We start from the raw sequence: 9,977 nt of genomic DNA, 5'->3' as shown, positions 1-9,977 counted from the left end.
CCATCTTTACCACTGCTTGGGAAAAACCGTGAAGAAATGAAAAATAAGGCACAAACGGAAACTTGAACACCAATATTCACAGCAGTATTATTCATCATCACAAGAACATGGAAACAACCGAGATGTTCAACCACAATCCAATGGAATGAAAAATTATGGTATATTCATGCAATAGAATACTATGTACCATGCAGGAACAGTGATTTTATAAATTATTACCTAACTTGGAAGGTACTGGAGAGCATTATGCTGAGTGAATTAATTCAGTCCCACAGGAAAAAATATTGTATAAGGCATTTGCTTGTGTGGATCATAACAAACTGTGGCTGACTCTGAGAAGAATGGGAGTCCCAGAACACTTGACCGTACTGATGCGAAACCTGTACTTGGACCAGGAGGTGATCGTCAGAACAGAGTAAGGAAACACTGCATGGTTGAAAATTAGGAAGGGTATATGACAGGGATGTGTCCTATCTCCACACCTTTTCAACCTGTATGCAGAACAGATTATCTGAGGGGCTGGGCTCTATGAGGAAAAGTGTGGCATCAGGATTGGTGGAAGATCCATCACCTATTAGCATTATTCAGATTACACAACCCTGCTTGCTGAAACTTGAGGAGAACCTGAAGCTCTTGCTGAAGAGGGTCAAGGACTACAGACTTCAATATGGATTGAGGCTCATTATCAAGAAGACAAAGATTCTTACCACAATACCGATTGGCAGCATCAGGGTGGATGGTGAAGAGATTGAGATTGTTCACAGCTTTAGTTTGCTTGGCTACACAATTAACCCTCTTGGCACCAGTATCCAGGAAATTAAAAGAGGTATTGTGGTGGGGAAGTCTGTCGTTAGGGACCTCTCCAAAGTACTGAAGAGCTATGGTGTTTCTCCAGAGACTAAGGTGCGTCTGATACAGGCCATGGTCTTTGCAATCACTTGTCGTGCATCAGAGAGTTGGACAATGACTAGGGAGGACCAAACAAGAATTGATGCTTTTGAGCTCTGGTGCTGGAGAAGAGTATTGAATGTACCATACACTGCTAAGAAGACAAACAGATTTTCTGGAGAGGGTTAAACAGGGCAGCTCCTTGGATGCAAGGATTCTGAGGCTTCGTCTGACATACTTTGGACATGTTGCAAGGAGGGACCAGTCCTTGGTGAGGGACATCATGCTTGAGAGGATGGAGGGATAGCACAGGAGGGGAAGACTCTCTATGAGGGAGATTGAGTCAGTGACTGGGGTAATCCCAGTGGATGTGTTGGAAACAGTGAGATTGGTACAGGACAGAGCAGTGTTTAATGCTTTTGAACATGGGGTCACTATGAGTCTCAAGGGACCTGATGGCACATAACAATAACAACAACAGTCTATTCCAAGAATAGCAAATTGGGAAGGTAAGACGTTAGTTTTATCTGTTCTGAAGTATTGCGTTGTCAGTGATAGAATAATACACATATGTATACAAAAGAGTTGTTTTGAAAAACAAAACTAAACAAAGCAAAACAAATGTAGCATGAGGAAAGCCAAGCCTCATACCAATCACCTCTATAAAGGAGAGTTATCCTTCTCAGTGACATCCAGTATATAAAACCAATAACCTTGGCAAGAGATATCCTTTCATGTTGCTGAACCTACTTCCACTAATCACTGGATCTAAGAGTCATTGGGAAAATTCAGAGAAACAACTTGTATGTGTTGGGGTGAGAGAAGGCAAAGGATACCATATAATGAAAATCATCGGGTTTGGTCTAGAACAGAAATGTAAGAGGCCTCTGGTTTCCTGTATCATACAGCCAGCTTCATCTCATAGCAGCTCCATGTCAGTAAACAGGTGCATCCTTGGAAAGACTTTTTTTTTAATTATGAAAATGTGCTTTAAAATAACAAACAACAGTACAAACTTAAAAATTTGGGCTGAAACCAACCACAAGCAGACTAATCTTTGAAGGTTTTTTGTTGCACGCAGCTATCATTCGAGCTTTTTCTTCTTTCTCTCCGGTTCATTCATGTCCATGTTTGAAATGTCAGTGCTTATTCCTGGTATCTGTGGCTCTACCAGGGACATTTGGATTTTCTGCTGCTGTAGAATAGATGAGTCTAACATGGTTTTCACTTTAACTTGGTCAAATATATGGAACACTGTATCTTCTATTTTAATTTAAGGTATCTCGTCATCATAAATAAGTCATGGCTTTGGTTTGTCCTTTTCTTCAAAAAACACTGTACCTTGAAACCCATATTTTGGAATTAATATCACAATAGCATTCCTTCTTACAAATAAAATATAGGCTTCTTCACTTATTATTCCTTTGCCTTTGAAAAATAACTGGGTGTGAAATGCCATAGATGCATGCTGGTCATATTGAGGCATTTTGTGTTGGATATTGAGATTTTTAGATAATTCTGCAAGCTTGTGTTTGTCTGTCAATTCTGGGTTAGTACAGTCAGCCCCAGTCGCCACAGCCAACAAGCGATGAACGATAATGTCTGCGTACCTTCTAATGGGTGAAGTAAAATGTGTGTATATTGGGGATGCTAAGCTATAGTGATGGAAGTCGTTATCCATTCCAGAGCAGAAGTAAACAGCTTGCATCACACATCGGGTGGCTAATATTCTCAACAGAGTGTTTAGATAAGGGAAAATGGGAGACTCGGCCTGGTCCAAAGAGTCAGCCAAAGACTTTGCTGTGTCGGTTCTGATTTCCAAGTTCTTGGACTTTGCTGCTTTAACAAGAATTTTATAATTTGATGGAGGAGGAGCAGGATGTTTTCGAAGCAAAGCATGTTCAGAAAATTCTCCATGCATTGTTTTGGTAACAGAGATATTGTCAAGTAACATAAATTCTTCCACCATAGAATTTGTTTCTCTAAGTTCCTCGGTCTGCAGATCTATAGGATCATGAGTCTCACTATCCATGTAGAATAGAACTTCCGGAGAAGAGAGAGTTAAAGGCCCTTTTTCGATTCTACTCTTTTTCACAATTTTAGCTAGTTTATTTAACCCACGTAGACAGTGGTTATGTCATCGTTCATGGTTGCTGAGTCAATTCTCATCTGAGCTTCTGCATACGTAAGAGAAGCCTTTGAATTAATGACACATTTACATGCATATTCGTTACAATTCCAAAAAAAGTTTGTAGAACAGTATGTGAATCTTATGGAACGGTATTACATGAAGAAATATTTTAACAAAGATTCATAAAAATTACTGAAACAGTACAATGATAGGGAAGTGTCAGAAATTCATGTTGGGTCGGAAGGGTTCATAAAATGAGATATTTTTGCTGATGTCAGATCAATTTGACTATAAGCAGAGAATATTATCAAAATGTGTTTTGTTGACTATCTAAAGGTATTTGACTCTGTGGATCCAAATAAACTAAGAATAATATGAAGAAAAAGCTAGGCAGATAGGTCTTTTTTAATTAATTAATAGTCAATTTGGGGCTTTGGGGCTTTTTATTTAATTAATTATAACTCATAGGCAGGCTGAGGGCTAGTGTGTTGTGAGTCTCTCTGCTCAAGCTGAGTCTTAACATGTCCTCTCATGAGGTACACGTATAGAACTCTCAGAGCTCTTCTGGCTTTCTTTTCGTCCCAAGTGGGTGTCAGCAGATGGGACTTACCAGATGAATTGGGGGTCTGTGGCCAGGAGTCCTCCAGCATTTGGACATTCCAGAATTTAAAAATACTGGTTTTAACTGATTTTGATCAAACATTCTTCTAGTTGTTTAGTCCTGGTCTGTCCACTTACTGTACAGAGATGTAACTTGTGGTTGCTCGGATGCTGAACACTATGACCCTGATGTGTCAAATGTGATAATGGTTACCCATGGTGGACAGAATTTGGTGTAGCTCTCTGATTAAAACAAGCTTTGATGCAGGAGTGGAATCCACTTCCAAAATAGCCTGTCTCCAGAAATTCTATGAACCTGGAGAAACTGCTTGAAGTACCTTGAAACCTGAAGATAGGTCTTTTTTATTTGATTAAAAGTCAATCATGGGCTGAGAGGCTCTTCTTTAAACCAATTGCTGCTTCATGGGTGGGCCTTTGTGATTAAAAATTGGGTTTTATGATGACTGACTTGCTACAACAGTTACATACTAAATTGTTAGTTTGTTGTGTTTGTAGAGAACATTGTTCTAATTGGTACAGCACTTGTTCATCAGCTTGCTATATTTAGAAAACTTATTGGTTGCTGTGATTTTGAAAGATATATCGTCAGGGTGTAAACTGCCACAAGGCTCATAGTTAAAAGGTTTTAGTAGAGCTCCCAGATTAATACAGACTAGAAAGCAAGATTGGCTATGTACTTCTTAAATAATAGATCTCTGAAAACACTATAAAAAGTAGAGGAATAGTTATAATATCGGTGGATAGAATATGGATAGTTTATAATATTGGTGATAGAACCCAGATTGGAAGTCACCTGAAATGAGGAAAAATAATGGCAAACAACTTTAATAATTGGAACTTGGAATGTACATAGCTTGCATGTTATAAAAATAGAAACAGTGAAAAAAGAAACGAAACACAAACATTGACATTCCATGCATTAGTGAGCTGAGATGGATTAGCCTTGGCCACTTTGAATCAGATAATCACATTGTACACTATGCTCGGATGAAAAACAGAAGAATGGTGTTGCATTCACAGTCAGAAAGTCAATTTCAAGTTCTATCCTGAAATATGTGAATGATATGATATCATACATACACATAAAAAAGACATGTTAGCATGATTATTATTCCTATATACACTCTTATATGTAGAACCAAAGAAGAAGAAATTGAAAATTTTTATTAAATCTTGTAGTCCAAAATTGACCAAACATGCAATCAAGATGTCTTCATGATAACTGATGACTGAAATGCAAAAGTTGGAAATAGTGAAGAAGGAAGAGCAGTTGGAAAATATGAGCTTGGTGATGGAAATGTGGCCAGAAATAAAATGATTGAGTTTTGTATTTTAAATTATTTATTCATTGCAAATACCTTATCAAAAAAAACACAAACATCAACTTACATGTGGAATTCACCTGATGAGCTGCATAGGAATAAGATTGACTACATATGTGGAAGGAATCACAGGACAAGCTCAATATTGGCAGTTAAAATTAGGCCAAGGGCAGCCTGCAGGTCAGATCATCAATTACTCATGTGCAAATTCAAACTGAATTTCAAAATGAAATCTAGTCCACAAAAAAATGAGAATTAAGGCACAAATGGAGATTTATACACCAGTGTTCATAGTAGCATTATTCACCATCACAAGAACAAGTAAACAGCCCATATGTCCAACCACAAATGAATGAATTTAGAAATCATGGCACATTCACACAATAGAATACTATGCTGCATGCAGGAGCAATGATTTTGTAAATTATTACCTAACTTGGAAGAGCATTATGCTGAGTGAACGAACTCAGTCCCATAAGGACAAATACTGTATAAAACCATAATTGTAGAATGAGTATAAGGATCCAAGGGAAAGTGGTGGAAGGTGGAAGCAGAGGGATGAGGATGTGCAGAGGGAGGAGGGGATTAGTCATGGTGTTGTACAGTTTGATGGGTGAGTTGGTGAGGGAAATGGGAAGAATCTGTTCCTGAAAACAATTTGTTGAAATTTTGTAAATAAACTAGTATTTAAAAAGATAAACAACTAAAACAGACAAAAATTTTAAAAAACATACCTAGTCCACAAGAACCAAAATAAGATCTTGAATCCATTCCATGCAAACTTCAAAAAAAAATTACCTTAAGAACAGGTTTGAAGTATTGAACACCAATGATCAAACACCAGATGAGTTGTAGGATGATACCATCCACAAAGAAAGCTTTGGGTGCCCAAGATTTATCATTTAAATGTCTTCTCTAACCAATGTTTATGCTTATTTTGTGATGAAGTAATTATTGTATTAAGGAGAGATTAGAATGAGACACAAGCCCCACCTTACTAAAGATTTACATAAATTCATAAGACTTCTGCAACCAGCCATCTTTTTCTTTTTCTTTTGAAGAAGCTTGCTCACCTGGGACTTAGCTTTCAATTGCTCACCAGTCTCTATACCACCAGCCTGCACCACTTACAGTTGCCATTCACTTGCATCATAACCAACAGTCTATAGGATTCTAGCCCATCACTCACCAGTTTCTCCCAAATCAGCCAGCTGTTTAGGGTCATATGAGTTATTTCCCTAATTGGTCTGAGACTCTGGGAGCCTCTCCAGTGAAGCTTCAAGCCAAGGGACATAATAGAACCAGGAAACAGAAAAGGAGGAGCTATTGATGTCAGAAATCATGGTGGACTTATACAGCAGGTACATTGTCTTCTTGTGAATAGTCTGCTATTAATTTATAAGGTTGCTCAGATGAAAATTGTTCTTGAAGGAGACAGCAGACTATGGCTGAAATACAGAAAGCCTTCTCACTCTCTTTGCCTCTCCACCCTTATTATCCACATTTAGACGTGATTCTGGAGGTATCTGGACTTATGCAATTTGGAGTTTATGGCAAAAGCCTGAGAAGAGTGTTGTGCAATGGCCACTGGGACTCCAGACAAGGAAAATGCTTGGTTCTGCTACATGATACATGCTATTTGAAAAACAATACTTGTCTGTTATTGAGCATTGTTTGAGAATATCTCAGTGACAGAACAACACAAGACATGAAGCACTCATCATGCCATGGGTGATGTAGGAGAAACACTCTAATAAAGAATGTGATGCCTAAAATAGTTCTGTGATAAAATGGAAATAGCGCATCCAGGAACAAGATACTGGGGGAATACAGGGAGTCAAACATGTTTCTATGAGCAAGTAGCTTCTGTTCCCATTGATGCCACCCTGGAACCGCCGGAGACGCTACCAGAGCCCATTGCCACATAGGCAGTGCACAATTAACAATATCCTGCTGATTAGCAAAGGGCTGCCTGGTTCATGGACAGTGGTCTCAGGGCATGGGAACATTAGATGTAGAAAGCTCCAGCATTCAGACCAGAGAAGACAAGGCTCTGACTGAGGAAGGCAAGGATAAAGCTGCACAATGGATTGATTTGTGTACTGTCTTCCTAGCAGAACTGAGGAATTGGGCAATGATGAGAGTGTATTTGTTTGAATTTTCACTGATTCATGGGCAGTGGCTAGTGGCTTAGTCATATGGTCAGGCAAATGGGCTATGGAAAATTGTACAATTAAAGAGACATCAGTGTGGCACATGGACCTATGGAAAGCACTCTGGGAATTTAGGGGGCATATTAGTATTGGACATATCAATATTCATTTAAAAAATCTTTTGCCAGGATCCTTGGGTGACTGGAATCTTCAGGGGGACATGGTGATACACTCCCTTTAGGTGGCCAACTGGGTCCATAAAATGAGTGGCTATAGAGATGTAGCATCAATGCAGAGTTGGGCTGAAAGAAGACACATTCCTCTTTCTCCCTCCAAGGCACAAAACACCAATAAAGATTTCCCAATTTACCAGCAAAAGACAAAGAAATTGCTGAGACATATTCTCAGGAGGAAAGGCCCAGCGCAAAATTGTCAAGTTGATTATATCAGACCGAAAGTACTAGTGGCAGTAGGTGACTTCAAATAGGTCCTTACAGGAATAGATACTTACTCTTGACTGGGCTTTGCACATCCTGTAACCAATGCACATGTCAAAAATACCTCTAAAGGACTGAAATTAAATAGTTCGGGCCACCAAGTTATGTTTTCTTAGACCAAGGAACACATTCACAGCCTATAGAATGCAGCAATGGGGCAAGAACCATCATATTAAATGGACATACCCTGTTGCCTACTACCCTCATAGTAATGGTTTGATAGAGTATTGGAATGGACAATTGAAATACTTGTTTTCAAAAACAGGGAGTGATAAGTGTATGAAGGGCTGGCCCACACGCTTTCAAGAATGTGGGCTCACACTTAACATAAGAGGAGCTAACGGGAGTTCAACATTGGACAGATTCTTGTGTTTTACATAGACATCTGGAGAAGAAGGAATAGGAGAAAATGCTGTACGGTTCTTGCCCACTACCACTGAAATTGTTTTCTTTTTTTCTTGCAAGTTCCAGGTCAAGGGATGCAGCTATGGGTACCAGAAGCAGAACTGATTCCTGAGCAAACAACTATAACAATACCCTTAAACTTGTAAGCAAGAATTCTCAAGGGTCTGATGGGTTGGACTTTACTTTCATTCCATCTTGCAAAATTAGGGTTAACAGTGAATACAGAAGGTAGTGTCCTACCTTCTGGCCAAGACAGCTCACTGTTTGTGTATGCAACCCTATTCAATATGAAAGGGGATGGACTAAAGGTGAAGGATTTGTCAGACTGCTCCTGTTATCTGTGATTTGGACTAGCAACGTTCCTGACCCTCATGTCTCTTCCCAAAGGGGAAATGATTGGGTAAAAAGAAATGACTAATAGGAGGAAGGACAAATAAGAGATGATAGTAAATGAATGAATGAATAAATGAGTTATACAATAAGGGAAATACAATATTACATTAATATCTTGAGAAAGACTCAGACCAAGTCTCCAGTTAAACTTCAAACTAGAAATTCAAAGTCAAGAAAAAGTAAATGGTTTAAAAGAAATGTGTTAAATTTTATGTGTTTACTTGGTTGTATTTGATGGAAAATGATTTTTCTTCTATGTTGTAATGTTAATATATATTGTAAAAACGAATGCTGTACGTTATAATGATGATATACTATATTCAAAGAAAGTTTCTGGATGGGCAATCTCCTCCTGTGAGATAACTGCCTCTGAATACCCAGTGGAGGGTCAGCTACCGACTCAATGGCATACAACAAAACAACACTATGATTGTAAGGGGAAATTTGATATCTCAAATGTGAAGGTCATGGCTAGAAAAAGCCAGGAGGTCTTTCTGGGTGTCTAAGGTTTATCATTACAATATATTTCCTAGCCAAAGATTAACTTGTGTGTGTGTGTGTGTGTGTGTGTGTGTGTGTGTGTGTGTGTGTGTGTGCTGAAGTGGTTTTGTATAAAGGAATGAGAATTAAGATGAGATATAAACTCTACCCTACAAGAGGTTTGTATAAACTCATGGAACTTTAGTACCAGGCGTCTTTTTCTTTTAGAGAAGCTCATTCTCATGGAACATAGCTTTCAGCTGCTCGTCAGTTTTACATCACCAGCCTGTATGACTCACAGTCACCATCCAGCCACGTCATAACTGACAGTCCATAGGATCCTGAGTAATCACTCACCACTTTCTCCAAACCAGCCTGCTACCGATAGTCATGTGAGAATTTTCCTAATGGGTCTGAGTCTATGACAACTTTTCAGTGAATCATAAAACCCAAAGGATATAAAGGACCTAGGAAACTGAGAAAATAAGAAGCTATTGATGTCAGAAATCATGGACTTACACTACAGGTCAAACATTTGGATTACATTGACCTGAGACTTCTTATAAATAGTGTACAATAAATCTTAAAAGGTCAAATTATGATAACAAAGCAATCGTAATTACAAAGACATAGAAGAAAAAAATACATGGATATTAGAAGAGGTTCTGCAAATTACACTAGAGTGTCGAGAAGAGAAGCCAAAACAAAGGGGAATCATTGCTATGTTAAAACGCTGAACAGATTTCAAAGGGCAGTTCAAAAAGACAAAGTGTATAATGAACTGCATAAAAAGCTGGAATTGGAGAATAAAAATGGAAGACTTTGTTCTGCATTTCTCAAGCTGAGAGAACTAGAAAACAAATTTAAGCCTGGAGTTACAATGTTGAAGGATAATATGAGCAATATATTGAATGACCAGGAAGCATCAAAAGGAGATAGAGGAAATACACAGAGTCACTGTACCAAAAATAACTGACTGACACTGGAAAAGTTCAGGAAGTACCATATGAGCTATAGCCAATGATAATGAAGAAGGAAGTGAAAGCTGCATTGAAGGCAAAGGCCAAAAATAACACTCCAGGAATAG

General features: G+C 38.5%; 1 pseudogene; it reads right to left on the bottom strand.

Annotated features, from left to right (window-relative positions):
• Nucleotides 1-1,972: 1,972 nt before the first annotated feature.
• Nucleotides 1,973-9,211, bottom strand: LOC102851936 (annotated as a pseudogene).
• Nucleotides 9,212-9,977: the final 766 nt, after the last annotated feature.

This window comes from Elephantulus edwardii, unplaced genomic scaffold, assembly GCF_000299155.1.
Source record: "Elephantulus edwardii isolate Elephantulus edwardi_28Jun2011 unplaced genomic scaffold, EleEdw1.0 scaffold00050, whole genome shotgun sequence".
NCBI lineage: Eukaryota > Metazoa > Chordata > Mammalia > Macroscelidea > Macroscelididae > Elephantulus > Elephantulus edwardii.
Note: the sequence above shows the minus strand (reverse complement) of the source record. Positions and strands in the feature narration are given on the sequence as shown.